General features: G+C 37.8%; 3 protein-coding genes and 1 long non-coding RNA gene across 12 annotated transcripts in view; 2 read left to right on the forward strand and 2 right to left on the reverse strand.

Annotated features, from left to right (window-relative positions):
- The window catches only part of LOC127867042 (uncharacterized), a 502,500-nt gene that overhangs the window by 213,958 nt on the left and 262,613 nt on the right, over nt 1–25,929 (forward strand). The window lies entirely within an intron of this gene.
- LOC127867056 (uncharacterized) overlaps nt 1–25,929 on the forward strand; it is a 401,999-nt gene that overhangs the window by 25,355 nt on the left and 350,715 nt on the right. The gene's annotated exons all lie outside the window — the stretch shown is intronic.
- LOC127867051 (dihydrofolate reductase-like) overlaps nt 1–25,929 on the reverse strand; it is a 407,711-nt gene that overhangs the window by 16,472 nt on the left and 365,310 nt on the right. The gene's annotated exons all lie outside the window — the stretch shown is intronic.
- LOC127867060 (uncharacterized) lies at nt 13,064–18,685 on the reverse strand. The gene is made up of 3 exons (XR_008043243.1): nt 18,560–18,685; nt 17,878–17,989; nt 13,064–13,307 (listed from the first exon to the last, which is right to left on the reverse strand). It is a non-coding gene; the product is annotated as an uncharacterized LOC127867060 (long non-coding RNA).

Raw genomic sequence — 25,929 nt, forward strand, 5'->3', positions numbered from 1 at the left:
GCCCCTGTAGAGACATACGATAGTAGACCTTACGGTTAAATTGCATTTACACCCAATATGGCTCAAAATCGACTAATTGAACAAAAGCAAGATACATGGCCTAATCAGACTCAGTCGCACATAAAGCGATCATTGCGAAAGGCTAAAGAACCAGAAAAATTTGATGGTCAAAGTGCAGATTGGCGTGACTATATTGTGCATTTTAAGAATGTTGCACACTGGAACGATTGGGACAACTTAGAAAAGGCTCAGCAGTTGATCATGAGTCTGAAGGGAAATGCTCAGAAATTGTTAAGTGATTTGCAACCTTCTCAGATGAACAATTATAGCTATTTGCTTGAGGTGTTGGGGCGTAGGTTTAGTCCAGTAGAAGGAGAAACAACATATAGGTACGAGTTTCGAAACAGATGTCAAAAGAAAACTGAGTCTGCTGCAGATTTTGTCTATGCTTTGCAAAAGCTTTGTGTACAGGCCTAACCAACAATTCACTAAGAAGCTAGAGAGATTTATGTTATTGATCAGATCATAAACGGTCTGAATCGACCGGAGGTCCGTAGTCATGTTCAATACAGACACCCTATTACGATAGATACAGCAGTGGCATTGGCCATCGAAAATTAGGCATTTGAGGGCTCCCAGGGTATTCTAAGAAACCCAGATTTGATGATGAAAATCCTAGAGTAGAGTGTCATACAATCAATGAAACCAAATCTAGCGATATTACCCTCGATGAGCTAGCGGCATCGATAAAATCTCTGGATCATTTTATCAATCGTAGTAGGAGCAGGTCAAATAGTCGAGAAAGGCCAAAGAATGTCTAATGTTTCAAGTGTCATGAGAGAGGTCATATTGCGTCATCTTGTCAAAAGAATGTGTCGGAAAACTAGATACGACTGAAATTGTGCCCGAAATTTCAGTTCTTGAGACTTCTGAGAGTCATGGGCAGCAAAACATTGTCTTGAATTCAATCAGAGAGCAATCTTGTTTATTTGCCAAAATATCATCAAATGGTTATAATTTCCAAGCTCTATTTGAAAGTTGATCAGTTGTTAGTATCAAAGTAGGTACAAAGTTAGGTATCAATTTGGATATGCTAAAAAGGGTAAATCATACCCTCACATCAGCAAATGGTGGTAGTTTAGAGATTTTAGGGAAGACAAAACTTGATTTCGAAATAGACAATGAGTTGTTTTCATATGAATTCTTGGTGGCTGAATTGGATGAAATTAGTGCAATTCTTGGTGAGGATTTCTTAGAAGAATTTGATGTTTGTGTGAAATTTGGAAAAGCTGTAATGCAGATTGGAAAACATAAAATAAGGCTAATGAGAAATGAAAATAACAAAGTTGCTAGGATAAGACTGAGTGTTTCCGCTACAATACCAGCAGAATCAATCTGAATTGACAATTGAAGCAAAGGTTGATGGTTTATTTATAGAAAATCAAAGAATTGTTGAGCCTTATAAACTTGTTCAGAAAAGAGATTTTCTGATGGCAAAAAGCAGAAGTAGATTCGTTTTAAATCACAATACCCATAACATTAGTAAATCTTACAAGTAAAAATGTTAAAATAGAGAAAAAATTAACGTTTGCTTCTCTTCAACCTGTCTGCTCTGTAACCGAAGTAAAGGGTGAGGTATACTCCCAGAACCAGAATGAAATACCAGAGGCGGTATTCTGAACATTTCTTAGATATTTTACATAGAATTTTCTAATTCTTATTTTTTTTTCACTAAGAAAGTTTTTTATCTAAGATTTTCATCTTAGAATTTTTCTAAGACCATTCTTAGAAAAAAAACGTTCTTAGAAAATAAAACTATTTTCGTTCGTAAAAAAAATTGTTTTATCGACAGATTAAGCGCTTTTTGCAGTAGTGCGCATGCGCATTAATACTGCGAAGCACAACAATATGGCAACTTCGATGAACAAAGTGTGTCATTCAAATACGCGAGTGTAATGTGTTTTAAGGCTTCAACCACATTATTTAAATTGTATATAGGACGTAATTCCATCTACTTTGCGTTAAAGCCGATAATAATGAAATCGCTCAAACGTTCAGAGTAGAGAAACAGTTATAATGTGCAACGAATTATATTCGCGCGAATGTGGAACGATTTAGAATTTCACGTGTCTTAACAATCTTCAATCGAAAGCAATAAAATGTGTCAAGTCGGAACAGAAAACGGATGGTTGCATACTGGTATGTTTGGAATAATGTGATTCTATATTTATTTCATAATTATGTCATTTTGTAACCATTCACCTTCGTCAAGAATTGGAATTCCCGTTTCTAAAAATAGAAAATTTCCAAAGGAATGTAAACAATGGCGTCAAATAAGAAGGAGGGGGAACAGAAATTTTCGCTAGACGACTGCATTATCTTATGCAATTTAATGGGGGAAGACTGTGGTGTTGCGTTTTTGCATGGATTGAGTAACCATGATCTGATGCGACATAGATTCAATGAAGGTAACCAAATTATAGTGAATGTTGTTTTGTGTCTAGCAGATTTTGCAATTTCACCATTGAACATACAGTTGTTTCTGTACATTTTTTGACAATAAACTGTATAACAATATTTCATCCCAGGTAAAAGAATTTGCAATAATCAAACTCCCAGCTACTGAGCCTGAGCTGTATGTCCACTCATAAAAGCTATGACGCATTCAAAAGAACAAAGCTAAAAGATCTTAAAAACCACGACTTTGTTGGAGTAATGGAAAGTATAGTTTGATGCGAAAATATGCTCGTTTCCATTCTCTCATTGAGTCTCTGTATGAACACAACTGTTCAAAATGCATGATAATCTCACCATAAATTTATTTTTGAATTATAATTATAATAATAAAACAACTATTGAAATCTTAACACCAATTTATTTGCATTAATTGCTACATATAAACCGGTAAAGCCAATATAAAGCAGTCAAAGATATGTACATGAGATTGTTTAATGAATACAAGTTATGTATTTAATAACAGTAATAACAAGTCAAACAAACAAGCAGATGTTGGCGAGAGTTGAAACAAAGTTCAATAAAAAATCAACTAAAAACAGGATAGCAGAAAAGCTGGAAAAAAAGTGGCTAAACATGGTAGTCAAGCACCGTCTCATTTATACAGATTACATAAGAGACCGTGCATTGACAGGTACCATACCATACCATATTCTTTATTGCATAAAACATATACAATGTTTATAGCAAACAGCCTCAGGTAGTCATCAATTAATTGCAAAATGAGAATATATATAAAAAATTATATAATAATGAAAAGAATATTATAAATTTTAATGCTTTAATACCTCTGAAATAAGTATTTTTTTTGTTCATATGCCTTATATATCACTTTATAAATGCAAGTCCTCTTCATTTAAAGTATCAACAAAATTGAGACTATCAAGTCATTTTAACAATGTTGCTTTTGTTTAATTTTGTTGTCAAGTAAACATCTATTGGAAATGATGTAACAAAACACCTTTAAAAATTCAATTGTTTGAATAAATTCATTACACTGAGGTAACAAGTTTAAAATAAATCAAAAGTAAAACTCATTTATGTTTGATAAAGATTTCATTAATGTGGTGTTTAACCACACACCCATTAAGTTTTAAAAATAATGAACATATTTATTTTAGGAGGAGGTTGTTTAAACAAAAATCTACACATTATGACAGAGGCTGTCATGAATGTGGTCAGTACAGAGTCGGCTTCAATCGCTGGGGCTGCGACAGCTGCACTTGACACAAGCTTCACTCAAGTTGAGTCTCTTTCAGCTGTGCAAGACACTTATTTATCATACTTTAATATGAATGTTGATCAACGGTATATTACTGTTTTACCTTTTTTTTTATCTGATGAGGCATTTAATGTTTATATGCATTAATGTAATATTCAAGACAAACTACAGAAAACACAATCACAATCATAAAACAAGTTCAGTTGCATCTATTTCCTGATTAAAAACATCATATGAAAATAGGTGCAAACAATCATGCAGAACTGTATAACCAAGAATTATCTAAAATGCTTCATTTATTTTTTAGTACCAAAATTATTTGTGAGCTTTAATAAATATACGCTTCATGAAACAAACTATTTTCAGAGCAATACCTTCCCATACACAATACATGGAAGTGGTTGCAGGGCCAAGTGAATCGATGGATTATGGTAGCAGGTATTAAAAAAAAATATTTTCCTAATAAAAAACAACAAAAACAAAACAGATAAATACATAATATCATCATATGTTTGGTGTATATAAATAATCGTTTACAGTCAAGTAGTTTTTGACAATGCCTTTCAATATGTGAATGATATTATAAATAAACGAACATAATTTAAGTCAACCCCACTCGACCCCAAACAGTCTTTGAGGTACTGAGACTCCACTATACCACAACCAGCACTTACAGGAACTAAGACCTTACTATACCCCAACCAGCACTTTTTTTTTTAATCAGAGTTTATTTACAGGTCCTACCGGCCTCTTCACGAGGTCTTTGAGGTTCGACCTGCCCCTGTGACCTTTCAGGAGATAAAGTTGTTTTAAGTCAGAGTAGGTCAGATTTACCCCGGGTGTCCGGGTGTTTTGCCAAAGGTTTGTACTTTTAGTTTTAGTAGAGTTCAGTGCACGCTGGCCAATGAGACCTTAATGTGCCCTGTACTGTATTGTTGGTGATGATTTTATGATTAGGTGTAGTGCTGTGTGCATGGGTAGTATGAGTTTGTTTGTTATGTAGGGGTGTTCGGTGTATTGGTTTGCTTAGGGTGTTGGGTAGGTTAGTGATGTGTGTATGTGGGAGTTATATAGGTGTGTTCGGTGTTCTAGTTTGTTTGGGGGTGCTGAGTAAATGAGTGTTATGAAGTTGAGTTCTAGGTCTTATGGTGATTATGTATATGCGGTTGTGTGTAGATCAGTCCTAGAGGCCGACCAAGGAGCAGCACTCATTTCACTCGGAGCCACCATCGTCTTTTTTCGCCCGCCTGCCCCCCATCCAGACCATGCATCAGATTTGCCTGAATTATATTTATTTTTACGTAGTGTTTGTTTTTATATTTAGGTGTGAAGTGATGTACTATGTTATAAGGAGTATTTTGAGCTTTGTTAGACGTTATTATTATGTTGTAGTAAACCCGTTTTTGTCTGACTGTGTATGGTTGTTGTGCTCTCCGCCCCAAGAGAGGTGTTAGTGGGGGTTCGAGCGGGATACAGGCAACGCCCCGACTCCAGAGGCGTCCCTGGTTCTTTTAAGTGCCCGGTGTTTAGCACCGGTACACTGCACCCCCTTTTAACGTCCCTCGCGGAGGACATGTTAGTACATGGTGTTAGTTATGTTTCAAATATCGCTATGCTGCCTTGTGTCGTATTTTATGGTGACGTGGGCTCTCACTGTTATTTTTATGAGAGTTGGTAGTATGGTGTTGTCAGGGCCAGATCATTTATTTGATGATAAAAGAGGGGGCCTGACTATGCTTTATTCGACCGAGATGACTAGTTTTAATTGTGGGCATAGACAATATCAAGATTTTTCTTTCTTCTTGCTGAGGTGGTGGTCTGCCGCTCTGTGTTGTTGTTGGGGCCAGACTATTTTTGATAGGTCATGATAGAAGAGAGGGGCTGTGTTTTAGTAGTTTGGTATTAGGAGAGCACGCACGTTATAGTTATGTTATCTATGGTGACACCGGCAGCAGCCCTATGTACTATTTTGTTTGGCCGTAGCGCAGCTACTTCCTGCGTCGCAATTGACGTTCTGTGGGCGACGCCGGCTATATAGGTACATAAGAGTATTCAAATACAACGGTTAGTGTACTACTGGGATATAGGATGGTGAGCAAATAATAAATACATTTACCTTTTTTTTTTTTGTCATCTTGGATGGGTCGTGTCGGCAGAGTCATAGATAATCTATCCCGTCCGGCACGCTCCAACCAACATAGTTTTATAATATACATATGTAAATAATGACAAAAACATGGTAGTATGATACTGTTATGCTATATACACCTAGGGGTTGCACTGTAGATATCTCAAGTAATGAGTTACTTACGTGCGCACTTAGTGCGGCTTCCGCTAATTTGTGGAAGTGAGTTGTCTGTGTGCATTCCCCTGTTACGTTGTCGTCGGTTGCTGCGTGCTGTATGCAGCGGAAAAAAGGAGAGTTAAAAAGCCAGCACGGGGAGGGGTCTCGCGGAACCCGGATACTGTTATCTCAATTGCTAACTGTTTCTCACGGGGGGAGGCGTTAAATTGCGTCTATGTTGTTAAGTTGCGGTTGTTAACGAGGCAGGTGACCGATACATTGCGTGGGTTTGGGTGTCAGTTATGTTTGGTAGCGTAAACCCTTCCGTCATTGTATTAAGAGAGTGTTGTTGCTGTTGTACTGGGTTACTTTGTGTAGCCTGTCAGCCCTATCCCGTCCGCGGTGTCGTCACAGGGCACAGACCAGGGGGCCCCACTGACACACAGGTGTGATCCGTTGGCTATGCCCTGTGACGGGGAAACTATAGGTCGGCTGACATATCCGTGCCACGTTCGGGCCGTGATACTGCCGTAGGCCTACTCTGGGCGGGCTCGGGCGAGTTGCCACAGTGACATACTGAAGTGACCCGTCATCCGTGCCCGCCCAGGAGATCCTCTCATTAGCCATAGTCCACGGACATGGTCCAGAAGACAGGGTGTTATAAAATTAGCTAAGTGTATTTTTATTTTGGCACCGGCACGCGCTTTATTTTATTTATTACGCGATTTACTTATATGCATATTTTTGCTTTTCGGATAAGCCTAAGGGAGGTAATTTATACAGAAGACGCTAGACTGATTAGTATGCCCTATTGTATCGCTTTTTTTAAAGATTAAGTGCAGGTATACATCTAGTTTTGAATTGAATTCTGACAGAACATACTACATTTACGAGCAGAATTTGTAGCAATAAGGGTTTAAGATTGCGAATGTTCGTATAATGCGATCTTCCTTATAACTTGCTATTACAGGGGAGATAATTAGAATACGTTAGAATCTCAAAAAATAGTCTTTTCTGTACATATTTGTGTTTATTTGGCAAGTTATTTGAGAATTAAACTTTAAATTACTATAAGTATGAGAACAAAGAGGTATTGTTACGGATATATAATGTTTGTATAATATTGGGATGAAGCGAAACATGCTATCATCCTATTTTCCTTCCTGCGGCGTCTCCCACATCACCGCGGCGTCCCACTCGGGACCATTGTTTTCAACAGTCACGAGGGTCTGCGAGTTATTATTTAGGGTGTAAAGAACACGATAAATCTTGTGTATTTATATTGTCGTATTTATTATTATTTTAATAAGGCATTCGCGTTGGAAGCTCGCTATCGGAGTGTTTAACTGTACGCTTCATGCGCGATGTAATTAGCGTATTTATATTTTGTTCAGATATCCCGTGTCTCGCAAAAATTTGAAAACATGTTGCCTTACAACGGATCCGATCTTGTTCGGAGGCATTAGCAGTAGACGGCGATCAATATTTACCGTGTTATTGCTGTATACTGCTATTACACCTGCACTTAGCTCTAGTCTTTGGGCCGCATGATGAGGGCATATAAAGAATAAATGTTCGAAGGTGTCTGGAACGTTGCATTGGGGGCAGAGAACTGTTTTGTGGTAATCGCCGTGTAATCTAGACACCATTAGGCGCATGCGCGTATATGCTCTGTCTTCTTGTTTAATGGCGCTATAGATATGAATCTTGTGGCTTGGGTTAGTGATAAATGGCAAGTCATGATCAGCGCAGTATATTGAATAGTGGTGGTCTTGTTCAGTATACGCTTTTTAGTTAATATTGGCGATAAGTTCGCGTGCGCTGGGTTTTAATCCGGAGAGTATACCCTCTTGTGATCCTCTTTTTGCAAGTTTGTCGGCATAATCGTTGCCCGGGATGCCTACATGACTCGGTATCCATATTAATTTCAGAGATATGTTTTTATTAGTCAATTGCGTGATACCTACTAAGACTGCGTATATTAAGTCTGGTCGCGTTTTTGATGAGCCTGCGTTTAGTGCTTGTAGTGCGCTAAGAGAGTCAGTTAAAATCGCGTAGTTTGTTTGATCGTGAGTGTCAAGCGTGTTTAGCCATATTATTGCGTCATTAATGACCGATAGTTCACAGGTGAATATTATGGAAAGCCAAAGGGGACCCCCGCTAAAATACATATACTTATATAGTAAATATCGGGATTTTCATTTTTCGCGGAACTTTCACTTGCCGCGAAAAACCAAGCATAGCCGTAAAATACTACATACAAATCGAAATCTAAAAAGCGCGGAACTTTAATATATTTTCCGTCGGAACAATTATCTTTCAACCCCGTAGAGAAAGCGGGCTCAAATAATCGCGCGGAACCTTAATATTATCTACTCTGTACAAATAGTAGTGTATAAAATCGCGCGGACCTAATCCACAAAGCGCGGAACACAAATATCTTCCGCGAAAATTAAGCGTTGAATTACTGTACAAATCTCGGGTTGCTATGTAAATTGCGGGTTGCTAATGAAAAATCGCGCGGAAGATTCATTACTCCGCGCGATTTTCAATAGCATTGAATTACTGCACGAAATTCGGGTTGCTATGTGGTTACGCGATAAAATTTGATTGGTTCCGACACCTAGAAAGAACCAATCAAAACTCGCGTCTTATCCAGCATTCATGCAGTCATCATGATGACGGTTGTTTCACATTAACACAAAACCTTTTAAGGGCGAAAGAGTGATCAATTTTGATGACATTAGCAATGAGGTTAGTATTTAACATACATGTATTATGAATTTTAATGCAAAAACAGCCCAAGAGTATCGAGTGTTGTTTTCACGATTTGTCTATATGCAAACGTCTCTGATAAAACATAAACACCCGCATAAACACGTCATAATCATATGTCGTCAAATAATGAAATATAGTGTTTGTGTGTAAGAAACATCTTCCCTTAAGCTCAGTTAGTAGAGAGCCAAGTTATTGTTATGGTAGTCGTATGCTCTAGTCCAGCACCGTATACATCTTCAATTGTAAAGAAAAAGAACAAGGCTTTACAGGCAATTCATCCCAAAGGCAACTCGTACCTTGGTCAACTCGTACCCATTTTTAGCTCGGCGTTTTCGGAGAAAACCCGAGGTATTGTCATAGCCAGCTCGTCGTCCGCCGTAGGCGTCGTGCTAAAACCTTAGCATTGGCTCTAAAATCAAAGTGCTCCACCTACAACTTTGATTTCATATGAAGATGCACCTTGATGAGTTCTACACGCCACACCCATTTTTGGGTCACTAGGTCAAAGTCACTGTGACCTCTAATATAAAACTTTAACATAGGCTCTAAAATCAAAGTGCTTCCACCTACAACTTTGAAACATCATATGTAGATGCACCTTGATGAGTTCTACACGCCACACCCATTTTTGGGTCACTAGGTCAAAGGTCAAGGTCACTGTGACCTCTACTATACAACTTTAACATTGGCTCTAAAATCAAAGTGCTTCCACCTACAACTTTAAAACTTCATATGTAGATGCATGTTGATTTGTTCTACACTCCACACCCATTTTGGGGTCACTAGGTCAAGGTCATTGTGACCTCTAAAAAAAATAATCTGACAAGCACCTGTAGCCGAGCATGGCAGCCGTTATGCGGTGCTCTTGTTGTCAACTCGTACCTCATTCAAACTATTCAACTTGTTTCATTTGTCTTATTTTGTCACAATTGTCAAATTCTTGAAAGACATCAACCACAAGTGTCAATATTCATCAACACTTTCGCTGCTTATACATATCTGCAGCAGACAACTTGCGTGAGCAATGCTTAGATAATTTAAGTGGAAACATCAAGAGGAAAATAAAAATTGTCTCTATGAGTTTGACTTATAAGCTTACCATCCTACACCTATTTCTGTATATCGGGTACGGGTTTAGTTCCGGTAGGTACAAGTTGACTAAAAAACAGGTACGAGTTGACCACAATGGGTAGGTGTTTACCACGGAACAATTTGACCGGCATGCAGAACAAGATTATTGATTATTATATTTAACTGTCACACAAATCTGAAAGATAACACAATGTATTACAAACACAATGACTGTCAAGACATTCTAAACTCTTACAGTTAACATATAACAGGTGTACACATCTGATATACTGACCAAATTAAATAACTCAAGATTCACACCAGATACGACACAGTTTCAAAACTCAACATTTTGTCTGCATGGCACGCCAATTTAGTCCAAAAAATTTGATTTAACCAGTGAATTCTGAGCTATATTTCTTAAAGCAGAATGCACATTATGTCTTAAAAGTGTTTTTCGGCTAATTTCTGTTATGAACTATCTTCACACAAAGCATCTGGTAAACCTTAAGATATCAATAGCAGAATGCAAATAATGAGTATAATGTTCTGTATTGTAGAAGAAATACATGCAGTAAAATAATATGATAGTATGAAACATGGTGTTTGTATTTTATAGCTGTAGCACTGTTCCCAACTTGAACATCATCTTCTGTGTACATACCTGAGGCAGAGCCAGCTTGCCCATCTGACATCTGCTGTTGACAACCGAGTCAGAGCCAGCTTGCACGTCATCTGTTGTGGACATCGGTGTTAGAGCCAGCTTGCACGTCCTCTATTGTGGACATCGGTGTTAGTGCTAGCTTGCACGTCATCTGTTGTGAACATCCGTGTAAGAACCAGCTTGCACGTCATCTCTTTTTGACATCAGTATTAGAGCCAGCTTGTACATCCTCTGTTGTGGACATCCGTGTAAGTGCTAGCTTGCACGTAATCTGTTGTGGACATCTGTGTTAGAGCCAGCTTGCACGTCATATGTTTAGGACATCAGTCAGAGATAGCTTGCATGTTATTTACTTGTGGACATTAGTCAGAGCCAGCAAGGACATTCTCTGTTGTGGATATCTGTCTTAGAGCTTGCACGTCATCGGTTGTTCACATCCTTTTAATAACCAGCTTGCACATCAACTGATGTGGAAATCTGAGTCAGAGCCAGCTTGCACATCATCCGTTGTGGACATCTCTTTATGATTCTACTCTTTACTTAGATTGACACTGTGACTTTAGTGTAATACGTTACAACCTTAAGCTATTCCTATTGTTGAATAAAAATATTGTGTCATTAAAATATATTTTGTTGGATAATTTGTATGTTGAGTTGTATTGTTTGGCCATTGCAAAGTATCAAGTTATTTTAAGACAAGAAAAAGCTCATCTTTCATCATGTGTTTATATTAAAATTCTTGAATGTTAGTGAAGGTACAGTTCATATAATTAAAAGCAATTGTAATATGATTGCTTGTGTTTTATTGCACAGTGAATACCATCTTGTCTTTATGCTGACATATAGAACGGAGAAATAGTAAACTGTCGTTTTTATATGCAATGGGAGTGTATATCAAGACTTGTGTGTTCAGATGAAAAAATTGCCATAATTTTTCTCTTTATATTTTATTCCTGCTAAATGGTTGATGCAATAAAGTTAAGTCTTTAATGACTTGTGTTTCTTGTAATATTATTTGTAAGCAAATTTGGCTGTAGTATTAGATGCATGCTGTACAAGATACTGTATATCAACATTATATTGTTTGAGTATGAATAGATAATTCAAGGTGCACAGCCATTAATTTTGCCCTCCACCATCTCCGACTTTGGTTAGACAGTTGCAAGTTACTTGCATTAGTATGAAGTCTTAAAAATTAGTATAATTGCTGTTGTGTTATTATTAACCTTTTCCTGCTTTGAGGAAATTTTAAAATTTCTACATGCAAACATCATAAAACCAGAACAGCCTGCAAGTAACTCACAATCTGTTCAGGTGTTATGCTGTTTGCTGCTCATTAGTATCCATGGGTTGGAAACAAAGCCTTCAAAACTTTAGTATAGTAAGAAAGGTGTTAAATTAAATTTATTATCTAATGTGTCTTAGTGCGTTTTGAGTGGTACAGGGTTAAATGTCTCATTTTGTTTTTGATTATCTTTGGTTTATTGAACAGATATGAGCCTTGCTCTGTGAAAAAGGGGTTTAATGCATGTGCGTTAAGTATCGTCCCTGATTAGCCTGTGCGGTCTGCCCAGCCTAATCTGGAGTGCTCATGCATTAAACCACTTTTTCACAGAGCGAGGCTCATATGTATTAGACAGCGCATTAAAATAATACCATTTAAATCTGAATCTTTTATTTAGTTGCAATACCTTAAAGCTTACTATGTTTGAAGTTTTAGTGAAAACACAAACTTTTAATCAAAGAAGCATATAATGTGTATTACTCATTAAATCAACTTCCACTTTATTCCATACACGTGTTCAACTCTGTGATATTATGTTCTGTCAAAGCTTTTTATTGCAAATTCATTAAACATAAATTGGTAACCTTGGGTATCCAAAAGGAATCCAAATTTTACTAGCCATAGACTTTCCAAAATGCAATTGTTTCTGAGAAGTATTTTTCTCTAGAAGGTGGCAAAACTCCTAAGCAATTCCTTTTTGGGCTAATGGTAGGGCTAATGCGTGTAACACCCATTGGCAAATTATTAAATATACATTGAAAGGTCATTGTTCACAAAACGGATCATGATATAACATGATGCAGCATTTTGTACTATATCAAATTAAATGTTGCTGAAAACAGTAGAATATTCAAATTATGGACATTTTATTCTGTTTATAATGCTATCTTTCTAACATTACAAATCAATAAAGCATGCTTAACAATAGCAGAACTCATTTGACTTTTAATTATCTTTTCCAGTCTTTAAATCTTTACAAAATTCATTGTCCCACTAACACCATCCTATAAAACAGGTTATGGCTTCCAATTGTTCATCAACTATAAAGCATGAACAAAGGCACAAATATCGCAGTATCTTTTGCAAATGATACAAATGTCCATGGCCTCGATACGGAACAAAAAGCAAGATTTCTTGTCAGGCGGTAAGCTGAATCCACGAGAACATTCGAAAAATTGTCCATTTAATGCGCCACCGGGCCGTTCCTATTTAAATGGGCATCATGCATAGAACTTGGCCATCCAAACATTTCAAGTTACTGTCACAGACTGCTTGAAGAACTAAACTGCTGATAAACAAGGACCTATGCTCAGATGTTGAAGCAGGACATGCACTGTGGGTTCCATCAACAGTCAAATCATTTTACATCATTCATGAAATCCATAGGCAATGATCTTCAGCTCATGACGAGATTCGGAAAATCTGATGTACTGCTCCATCTTTGCTGACAAGACTCTACATGTTGAAATGACTGTGTAATGTTGAGTCCCTGAAATACAAAAGTAAAATTCATGCTAGAGTTTAGCCATATTAATTATGCTTGATTGCATTGAAAGCTTTAGGCTTATTAAGACATTCTAGAGTCCGTTTTCTGGGAATAATCAGTACTTTGTATTTATGAAGATAAAGAGACCGCTAATAAACAGGGTTGAACCCAAAATGTTCCCATCACTAGGTGAACACCATATCCACTACGCCAGCCTGACAAAGTAAATGAAGTGAAGCTTCTAAGTTACGTCTCATTTGATTGTTAACAAGAGCACCGCCCTGCGGGTTCAGACCTCTCATCTATTTTTTTTAAAGTTGAAGGGACCTTTCTCAATACTTCAATCACAAAGGAGGGAGAGGTGGGGTGGAGAAGGGTGTATAGTGTGGTGGTGTTGTCATTTATTACACTATCTTCAAAAATGAAAAAATGATAAAAATAAATATTTGTGTTTTTTAGCCATGTTTAAAAAAATGGGCTGGGGGTATAGTGTGAGGGTGTGGTCATTTATTAGATGATCTTTCAAAATGAAAAAAAAAGTACTTTTTTCTTTTGGGGGGGGGGGGTGCGGGGGATGGTTTGGGTAGTCTATTGTGGTATGTCAGGTAACAGTTGCTTTGTAAGGCTTGTAAAGAAGTTATGGAAATTTTAGCAAAATTTAATAATTTCACCTTGAGAGTCATGGTCATTCAAAGGTCAAGGTAAAATTCAACTTGCCAGGTACAGTAACTTATGATAGCATGACAGTATTTGAAGTTTGAAAGCAATAGCCTTGGTACTTGAGAAGTAAAGTAGATCAAAACACAAAATTTAACCATATATTCAAAGTTACTAAGTAAGAAAAGGACCATAATTCCGTCAAAATGACAACCAGAGTTATATAACTTGTCCTGTTCTGTCCTCTTATGATAATTTGCGAGTGTTCCAAGTATGAAAGCAATATCTATGATACTTTAGGAGTAAAGTGGACCAAAACACAAAACATAACCAAATTTTTAATTTTCTAAGAATAAAAAGGGCACATAATACTTTTAAAATGCCAGTCAGAGTTACATAACTTTGTCTGCACAGTCCCTTTATAATAGTAAGTGTTGCAAGTATGAAGCAATAGCTTTGATACTTAACGATTAAAATGGACCTAAACACAAAACTTAACCAAATTTTCAATTTTCTAAGTAAAAAAAGGGCACATAATTCTGTTAAAATGCACGCCAGAGTTATCTAACTTTGCCTGCCCAGTCCCCTCATGGTATTAAGTAAATGTACTAAGTTTTATACTTGATACTTTATGAGAAAAGTGGACCTAAACACAAAACTTAACCGGACACCGACGCCAAGGTGATGACAATAGCTCATAATTTTTTTTCAAAAAAAATAGATAAGCTAATAAATAAAATGTAACAGATTGCACACTTGATTACACGATTTTTCATAAATACTCCTTCAGCTTTTTGTTTACATATGAAGGCTAGGGCCACTTTCTGTGAGCCTTACAAAAAAACTAACCATATTTGCAATTGTCAAGCCTCCTTCACATAAAATTTACCTTTGCTTATTCCAATATCCTTTTTCCAACAGACATTGTGCGCTCAGGTACCATACATGGTGCCACAGTTTCACAGAATTCCTACAAAACAAGGGCTGTTTGTAAAACATGCATGCCCCCCATATGGGCTCTCCGTTGTAGTGACAGCCATTGTGTGAATATGTTTTTTGTCACTGTAACCTTGACCTTTGACCTAGTGACCTAAAAAATAAATAGTGGTCATCTGCCAGTCATGATCAATGTACCTATGAAGTTTCATGATCCTAGCCATAAGCGTTCTTGAGTTATCATCTGAAAACCATTTTCCTATTTCGGGTCACTGTGACCTTTGACCTAGTGACCTGAAAATCGATAGGGGTCATCTGCGAGTCATGATCAATCTACCTATCAAGTTTCATGATCATAGGAATAAGCGTTCTTGAGTTATCTTCCGGAAACCATTTTACTATTTCGGGTCACCGTGACCTTGACCTTTGACCTAGTGACCTGAAAATCGATAGGGGTCATCTGCGAGTAATTATCAATGTACATATGAAGTTTCATGATCCTAGGCATAAGCGTTCTTGAGTTATCATCCGGAAACCATTTTACTATTTCGGGTCACCATGACCTTGACCTTTGACCTAGTGACCTGAAAATCAATAGGGGTCATCTGCCAGCCCTTATCAATCTACCTACAAAGTTTCATGATCCTAGGCCTAAGCGTTCTTGAGTAATCATCCGGAAACAATTTAACTATTTCGGGTCACCTTGACCTTTGACCTAGTGACCTCAAAATCAATAGGGGTCATCTGCGAGTCATGATCAATGTACCTATGAAGTTTCATGATCCTAGCCCCAAGCGTTCTTGAGTTATCATCCGGAAACCACCTGGTGGACGGACCGACCGACAGACAGACCGACATGTGCAAAGCAATTTACCCCCTCTTCTTCGAAGGAGGGCATAATAAATGAAGTATACATTTACAATTCAAATTTCTTTTAAAAGAATGTGTAGGTAACTCAATTCCCTATATATTACTTTATTGTTATAAAATAAATTTCTTAATATTTAAACAGACATTTAACAAAAATTAACTTGATTCATCAAATTAATCATAATCGAATAATAGACCAGTTTCACAATATGAACACCGATTATATAGGCGATACTATTTTAAGATATCAATCATATCACCTGACGCGTCGAATTGCAGAACGAGGCTGAACGTGTAACTGCATTTTCTTTTGCTATGCAAATTGCGTTGAATATCAAGATTTTAATGCGAACTGACACTGGTTACAATTAAGTCAAACATATGCATACAGACAACCATCACATGTCATGCTGTGTTAAGTCAATAAATTAATAAGTAATTCTTATATAAAAATTATAATACCTAAATAATAATTCAAGGACATAATAGTTAATACTATTAGTGTATATTAATAAATTATATTTAATCTTTATAAATAACAAGAGATGTGTTCGTCAGAAACACAAAGCCCCCATACTGCGCCGCTTAAAAAAAAAAAATTATTATTTTAGACCTTTGACCTTGAAGGATGACCTTGACCTTGAACTTCCACCACTCAAAATGTGCAGCTTCATGAGATACACATGCATGCCAAATATCAAGTTGCTATCTTCAATATTGCAAAAGTAATGGTCAACGTTAAAGTTTTTTTTCGGTCGGACAGACTGACATACTGACTGACAGTTCAACCGCTATATGCCACCCTACCGGGGGCATAAAAATACGAGTTACCCATAAGCATCAGAGTAAATGTGGTCGGAAGACTAAACATCGATTATTGCACAAATCGAAGTCATAAATTAGCAGTATACAATACAAAGTATTACAAGACTACAATTCTCAAAGGTATGGATGTATTAGTGTGTGAACTATTTCATGAATCATTGAACATGTAAGAGTTGAATCAAGCATAAGACAAAGTCCTATAAAATAGAAGAAAATGACACTAATGTTTAGCATTAAATTTTTGAAATATTTAAAATATATAGGTATAAAGCACTTTATAATTATGATAAAACTGGCTAATATCTATACAGTATTTAGTTTCTCACAATCTGTTTGGACAGATGACTTTCAATGTTGACAATATCTTTTATGTACAATAAAAGCAACAATTGAGAGTTTGGCGTTAAATTATTCCAAGAAACAGCTACGCAATGCTACAACCACGAGAAGGCATGGTCACATGGAGGTGTCATTAATTGTGTCAAATGACCAGATATCTGCAACCTATGGTTTATGACATCACGTTGTTATTTAGTAATTGTCTGCACAGTATCTGATCATAACGAGGTTATGGGTTTGTGCTGAATACAGGGGTATTTAAACGCAAGATCTATCAATAAACAAAATAATTGATCGATCGCCCAAATAATGCGCAAACAAAGAGTGTCAGATAATCCAATAAGTTTTAGACTGTCAATGTACACACACTAAGAATTGAAAGCCATACTTGGAGTGTCAGAATTTGTGAAAAAAAATGAATACAAACAAGTACTTTAATCAAGAAAATGTATTTCATATATTGGCACTTAAAATGGAAAGTATATATTAAGTAATTAACGGCTGATTCTGACAAAGTCAACTTGTGTTGGCAATATCATTAAATCGCTAAATGATCAAAAGCAGAGCAATATTGCGACGCACTATTAGAAATCTCTACACATTAAGCCTCATTCTCGAATTCTGCAAATCATTTGACTACACGCTATTGGCTTATTGTGAAAAGGGTCTATTCACTTATAAATATTTTAAAGAAGTAGATTTTCCATCACTACAGCGGCTGCATCATCTTAAAGGAAGTTTGGGAGTAAAATAGATCTACTCCAAGATTTTGTCACAAAAAACTTCAAACATACAACACTTTCAAGTGGAGAATTAGCCGCATTTAGTGGATGATTTAGAAACATGATTACTTTAAATTACATGTAATAGCTATTGAAAAGTTAAGTTATCCAGTTGTTCTTGCTGCAATGTGGATAAATACAATGCAAACCAATAGCTGACAAACCTGATATCAGTGATATGTTGACCTTTGAAGTTGAAATTGAGACCTGAAATCTGTCTGTATAGAGAGGCACAATTTGTTTGGCATATCTTCAACCATTACTGGCAACACACACCTACAAAATTTATATATAAATTATATAAAAACATAAATTTATTAATAATTTTATTCATTTATTTATGACGAAATGTTTTAATCTAGGTCAGCTATAACGAAACTAAAAACTGATTAAAAACAATACCTTATTTTAATTAATAGGTTGAAAACAAAAATAAATTTATTAATATATTGACGTTCAACTGAACGAATACAAGACACAAGTACATTACATTACAATAAGTTATTATTTCAGTCGCGTTCTGAGAAAACTGGGCTTAGTGCATGTGCGTAAAGTGTCATCCCAGATTAGCCTGTGCAGTCCGCACAGGCTAATCAGGGACGACACTTTCCGCATAAACTTGATTTTCGGTAAGGAGGGACTTCCTTGAAATTAAAAGTACCATAAAAGCGGAAAGTGTAATCCCTGATTAGCATGTGCGGACTGCAGAGGCTAATCTGGGATGACACTTTACGCACATGCATTTAGCCCAGTTTTCTCAGAGCGCGGCTCATTTAATTAACGATTGTCAACATTATGCAAATTATCCGATAGTTTTACACAATATTAAAAAGTACAAATACAAACCAGGTAATACATGTAAATGATCGTATGCAATAAAGTTATTAATCCCAATCTGATCTATTTCCGAAGTATCTGCGAATCCATCGAGTAGAAACAATAACCATGCAATTCGCTCCGCCATCTTGAAACGTTATACTTACTGAACGCACTGATTGTGTTGCATTTGTTACAAAGTATCTGATTGGTTATTTCTAAGTATCGGATCCAATCAAATTTTTCGGGTAACTAGGGATTCCAACACCTAACAACCCGAGATTTGTACAGTAATTCAATGCTTAATTTTCGCGGACGATATTTGTGTTCCGCGCTTTTTGGATCTGGTATTTACTGGATTTTCTCTCTTTAATAGACTTCTTAAAATAGCATTCTACAATCTCCGCGCGATTTTAAACACTACTATTTGTACAGAGTAGATAAATAAGGTTCCGCGCGATTAATTGAGCCCGCTTTTTCTACAGGGTTGAAAAATAATTGCTCCGACGGAAAATATATGAAAGTTCCGCGCTTTTTAGATTTCGATTTGTATGTAGTGTTTTATGGCCATGCTGGCATTGGTTTTTCGCGGAAAGTGAAAGTTCCGCGAAAAATGACAATCCCGATATTTACTATATAAGTATATGTATTTTAGCGGGGGTCCCCTTTGGCTTTCCATAGAATATGGACAATTCTTTTTGATGTTTTACTCTGCCGTGATGGATAATGGCATTTTGCGGGTTATAGACTACGTACGCAGCGCCGGCTAGTTCTAATTCCTCATTTTTACTACCGTCCGTGTAAATCTGAGTGTGTTCGCCGTATGTGGTATTAATATAGTCTAGAGCGATGGTTGCGCTGTTGGAGTCGATTTCGGATTTTTTAATTAGTGTTAAGAGGTGAAAGTCGATGTTAGGTTTGGATATTTCACTCAGGCTATAATAAGTAGGTGGCTGTACTTTAATATTATCGATCTCATAATACTTGTTTAGCTTTTTAACATTCATCGCGTACGAGGGTTTCTTGTTTCCTATAAGGTAGACCGGGTCGTCCTTGGTTACGCTTAGGTTGATGGGGAGATCATTTCCTAAAGCCTTTGTGCGCGCGTGGTATTTAAGCTGATTGATTTCTCTTTGATGGTTCAGTTTAAGCATCCCACATTCGATGTGGAGGAGAACGGTTCTTGTGGATTTACGCGTGCCCGTGATAATTTTTAGTGCTGTATTTTGTATTACTTGAAGCTTGTATAGTAGATTGTTGTTGGCTGAGTGGTATGCTATGCTTCCGTAGTTTATTTTTGCCCATATAGTGGCTTTGTAAATACGCATCAGCGCTTGCTTATCTGTACCCCAGTTATTTTTCTGGATGCATTTTATGAAGTTAAGGTCTTTTTGGCATCGCACTAGTAAATTAAGTATGTGGTCTTTCCAAGTTAAGTGTTTGTCAAATATCATCCCAAGGAAGGTAATTTTTTCAAGGTACGGAAGCATAGTGCCACAGAGCGTTAATTGAGGAAGGTCTGCAATTTTGTTGGATGTCGCTTTGGAGGTGCCGTTTGAGAAAACGATTGCTTGAGTTTTAGTAGGATTAATTATAAAACCGTATGTTGAACTCCAAGTTTTAATAGTAGTTAAAGCTTTTTGAATTTTGGAAATTGCTATTTTTGGTGATTTAGATGTAGTCCATATAGCACTGTCGTCAACGAAAAGAGAGAGTTTAATTAGATCGATTTCATTTTAAGCATTATGCTCGTTGATTGCACGGTCTAGCGTGTTCATTGTAGCGGAAAATAGAATCGGTGAGAGAACACTTCCCTGGGGGCAGCCGTTTATAGTATCGACCGTTTCGGAGGTCGCGTCCTGCAGTCGAACTTTGATTTTGCGAGTTGTGAGGAAAGCTGCAAGCCATTTTAGCATAGTACCTTGGATTCCTAGCTTATTTAGCATTTGAATCGCGTTTTCGTTCCATAATTTATCGAACGCGGCCGTTAGGTCTAGGAATACGGCTGCCACAGATTGGCCGAGGGTTTGAGCTCTCTTTATATCGGCTTCGAGGCGCACTAAATGATCCTCACATGAGTGATGGGCTCTACACCCTGATTGATTAGTTGAAATTAGGTTGTTTTTTTTAGGGAGGCGCAAAGACGCGGTTTAATCATTTTCTGCATTAGTTTTGTGAATGTTGAGGTTAAGGATATCGGTCTATATGAGGCTGGGTCATCTTTAGGCTTATTACGTTTGAGTATCGGAATAATTGTGGCCTCGTGCCATTCCTCCGGCAGCGTGCCTTCGGTCCATGATTTATTGTAAAGAGCGAGTAGATCTTGTTTTGCGGAGAGAGGAAGTTGTTTGAGAATTTTATAATTGATGTTATCATCGTCTGGTGCGCCATTTTTACACGTTAGTAAGGCTGTTTCTCATTCAAAAAGGCTGAACGGGGCATTATAATTATGGTTTTCGTCTTGCTTATGAGTTTCGAGCCAGGCGGGGAATTCCTCTTTGATTTTAAGTTTACGCTCTATGAATTCATGGGTGTAGCCTTCGTCGCTGCTTACAGCTTGAAGATGGACTAGGGCCGTAGCTTTATCGGCGTTGGTTACAAGAATTTCGCCGTTTATACGGAATATAGGAGTAATGGGGGCGGCCTACCTTGCATTCGGTGTACCTGATCCCAAAGTTCCTTGCTAGTCGTTTTGTACGAGAGATTGTTACAGAAATCATTCCAGCTGTCGAGTTTCGCTTTTTTGATTACTTGTTTTACCGTTGCGCGAGCTTCTTTAAGTGTTTCATATTTAGGGCCTGTTTTGATTTTGTTCCATTTTCTCCTACATTTTTCACGGTATTTAATGGCTGCTTCGCACTCCTGGTTCCACCAGGGGACAGAGCGTTTAATCTTTTTAGGTTTTTTGTTAACTACAGGGATTGAGTTGTCTAGTGCTGTTTTAAGTTTAGTTAAATATGATCGGAAGTGGGTGTTAGAGTCAGTAGGATCTTGGTTTGGGGTAAATTCATTATCGCATTGCGCTTTAAAGTTGTTCCATTGCTCAGGTGAAGCCTTATTGATTTTCCACTTGTGTTGCATTGACGGAAGGGTGTGCTCTATTTTTAGTTTTAGATTTATTACTATAGGGAGATGGTCACTCCCAAACGAATTGTCAATAACATTAAACTCGCTAATAGCTTGTAAGTTAGCCGACGTAAGGGCGAGGTCAATCGCGCTATCTAGGTGGTCGGCGCGGTCGGACAGTCGCGTCACCTGTCCGTCGTTTAGGAAGTTGAGACTGTTGTTATTCATAAATTTTAGCAAATTTTCTGCATGATCGTCGCATCGTGGATTGCCCTCGGGGTTCCAGCAAGGGTGTTTAAGGTTAAAGTCCCCAACGATAATATTATTGTTTCTATGTTCTATAGAGTGGAAAATTTTGGAATAGTTTTTGACAGTATTATCTGCGGGTTGAGCATAGACACATTGTACACGAAAACAAAGATGTTTAGTAAGGTGAAGTGTGATGGCACACGATTCGATAGGGCAATCTTGGTTGATGCTAATTTCCGTAAATGGGATGCCCAATTTAACATAGATGGCTACTCCAGTGCCAGAGGCTTTATCCCTTTCTTTTGATATTACAAGGTCTTGATAACCTTTTAGATGTACTTGCTTGTTTTTACTCTTAAAGTTTGTTTCTTGGAGGCATACCACATCAGCTTCGTGATTGTTTACATAGTTCTGTAGCTCATACATTTTGTGATTTGAAATATGACTGCCAACCCCTCGGGCGTTCCACGACAAAACGGTAAGATTAGAAATATTGTTGATATTTGTCGTAGACATTGAAGGATGTGTGGTGTTACGTTGTACGAGCTCTAGGTATATATTGATGTTGATTAGTAAAAGCCATACGCCTTCCGGAAGCAGGCCGGGAAAGGCGGCGCGAGCGAGAATCTATTGTTGTATCTAGGATGCTTAATGGGGGTCGAGCAGTAGCGACCTATACGTGGTCGGTTCCTAGGTATGTGCTGGGGTGAACGCGCTGGTTTTTCATGCGGACTATGTTTGTGTTGTTGTTGCTTTGTTGTTCGTTGTTCTTGTGAGCGTAGAGGTTGACGTTGTTGTTGTTGTTGTTTCGGAGTTGCTAGGGAGGCTGTTTTATTGGGTGGCTGACTGGATTGTTGTTGTCTGTTGGTAGATTGTGTGTTATTGTTGTCCAGTGTTATGTTCTGATCGGCCGGTTTTGGATGCACGGGCTGTTTAGGGTTGGTTGTTGTTGTAGTGGCTTGGTGTTCCGCCTCGTTATCGGGAAATTTATTTTGGAGTATAGTTAAAATTTCGGCTTCCGACTTTCCGACTAGTTGTTTAGCTAATTGTTCTAGATTAGTTCTCTTATTTCTTACTTCTATGTTATGGATATATTGGTTGGTCACTCGTAGGTTTTTATTGTTTATCAAGGTTTGATACTTAAGGTACTCGGGGCACCCCTTGTACGCCGCGCTGTGCTTTCCGTCGCAATTGGCACATTTCTCTACGTTCTTTGTTTTGTACGATGCGTGTGCGTGATTGCCGGCGCAGTGAGGACATTTCGCATTATTTTTACATATGTTGGATGCATGTCCGAACATCTGACATTTGAAACAGAGGAGGGTGGCGAGAAGTGCCGGTTTAACGTTGAGGCCTATGATGTTGGTAGGAGTGTTTTCGGTATTAAAAGTGACCGTTAAAAAGCTGTTTTTGGTGCCACTATGTACGGCTTCAACATTAGGCTTGGCTTTCAGCTCGTTTTTGAGTTGTTCAACGTTCGCGTGTTTCGGTATTTGGATAATTCCCTTGCCGTATTTGGGTTTTTCTGTGAGATTAAAGTCAAAAGTACCAAAAGAGAATTGTCGGGCCTTAGGTAACGCGTCTTTGCGGATTTTAAACAACAGGCCAGACCTAATCTCCTTGAACGGGTTCGCCTGTTCCGCGCCTACGAATTTAACGAAGGCATCACCAATTGCCTTAGCCTTGTCCCGCGGGAAAACCGCCGCGACAGTGCTCAGGCAAAGGGTGAGCCATATTGCGTGCGTAGGACGTTGCTTGGGAGCGGGTGGCCTGACGGATTGAGTACCGGAAGTGTTAGTATCCCTAGGAGGGGATGTCTCTAATGGCCTAGTGATATTTCTCTCTGCCGGTGGAGAGGTTTGAGAGAGTATGTTGTAGTTTGGAATAAGAGTGGCCGTATAGAGCGGAGAGATTGGAGCAGTATCCGGGCTTCCGTTAACCGTCGGTTCCTCAGGGGATTTACTGTTTAGCATGTCAAGGAGTTGCTGAGGGGTTAGTGGAACAGTGAACGGTGAGAACGTTTCCGAGTCCAAGGATAGGTCCTGGACTCGGAAAGTTGCCCTCTTTATTTTCGGCGTTTGCAACATCGACGCAGTGGCGTCTGCGTACGTCTTTGGATTACTGGGTTTAGTTACCCGATCCGCGTCTTCCATTGCGATTCTGCTATGTTAATTGTATTTATTTGTAACGTTGCTAATTACTGTTAACGCTAAGTATATTATTTTCAATCGGAGCACTATCAGCGGCAAAAAGCAAAAACAACTTTAACTCTTAAGTAGATCAACAGTGTCGCTATTTTAGAATGCGCGGACGTGATAGAGGTACCAGCAGGTGCGCTATTGTACTATACCGTATGTTTAACTTGGTCGTTATTAGAGAATCAAAACGGATGCTATGAATGTTTGTTATATATTCGCGTTTCAATTAATTATCTGCCTATTACTAATTGAAATTAGTTTGTGATTGAGAAGGGCGGTTTTACTAATTGGGGATCTTTGTTCGCGGCGGGTGAAAGGTGTTGTTTATCGCACTTCGCACTGCCTTGCTAAGCTATTCTTTGTGTAATTGACACTGGTGATATAATATTAGGGCGAATAATTTGTGTTTGTTCACGGTCTCAGTCAGAAGTTAAGGATACCTAGCGCTAATTGAGAGAGAGCGATATGATAATAAAAAATCTTGGTTTTTACGAATTGTCGCGAGATATTATTTCCAGTTGTTAATATTATGATTGAGTATCATAAGTCCAATATCTGTATTCAGGAATAACGTAGGTAAGAGCTCACTTCAAAATTACTGAAATCAGGAGAAATAGAGAATACTAGGTCGGTGCCGAATAAAGCAAAGTTTATTTTGCGAGGCTTAGAAAATCTGAACCACGAGCCTTGGCGAGCAAGATAAACTTTGCTTTATTCGGCACCGACCTAGTATTCGATTTATCCCATCAATTTTCTTAGTCGTAAATTATTTCTTTAAACATAGAATAGGAAAATCGAACTAGACGGAAAATCCCAAAGATATTTTAAGCAAACATTGTTTAATTTTTTTAATCGTGTCGAGCCTAATACATTACAAAAAGATCAGTAACCAACCTGTTTTTCGTTTATCATACCTCTACGTCCCCGATTTTTAAGAAATAATGAAAAAAAAAGACACTAAATAACTGCATCTTTAGCGTGAAACAACATGCATTGTGTCGTATGACGTATTAATAATGACGTCACGAGTACGCGCACTTAATATTTGTAAATAATGTTTATTTGCTTTTGAGTTGCATTTTGTGTAAAAACTATATTACATCTTGGTATCAAATTGTTTGTTTTGTTGAATCTGATTCGATTTTACTAAAAATGATTACTTTATAGCTGATTCCGAGTAATATGAACATTCTTCGCCGCGCGTGACAGCTATATTTCAGCACTGCTGAAATAAAGGTAAATTTATTCCACAGTGGTTTATTTCGACAATAAAAATCACTACCCTATCAACCCTAGCTGGTAAGAGGATTAGCTGTATGGGTCGGGGAAGGTAAATAATGTTAGGGTTAGCTCTTAGCAAGACTTACTACTTTCCGCGGCCCTTCTTTTCCCAAATCCACCCACTGTGACACAGATCCACCCCACTATAGCACAATTAAGAGAGATAGTATTACAACTGATTATGATCCGATTGGGTTCCCTATCTTAATTCCTTTCTGTTCCACTTAGCACTGAAATTATTAATGAGACACTGATTTTATTATTATTAATGCTTTTATTCCTAAGAAGACACTGTAAATTTGGTGGGATAAGCTAACCTTTGCGTTTAAATTCTTTAACTTATTTCTTTTCCTTTTCCAAAAACTAACCCACTTAAACAACTCCTCTTAGATCCTATTGCTAGCGGAGCTCTTTCCCCGAAGTACAACTTCAAGAGATAGACCCTGAATTCAGTATGAAATGGTAGATAGACTTAGACTAGAACCACGACTGATAAGATAAGCAATTAATTAATATAATCCAAAAATCCGATTTATCAAGAGGCACGTCCGTTCGCCGCGAGAGTAACGATCCGGTTGAATGAATTGGGTTGCTAATTGCTTCATT

The sequence above is a fragment of the Dreissena polymorpha genome, chromosome 2 (genome assembly GCF_020536995.1).
Source record: "Dreissena polymorpha isolate Duluth1 chromosome 2, UMN_Dpol_1.0, whole genome shotgun sequence".
NCBI classification, from domain to species: Eukaryota; Metazoa; Mollusca; class Bivalvia; order Myida; family Dreissenidae; genus Dreissena; species Dreissena polymorpha.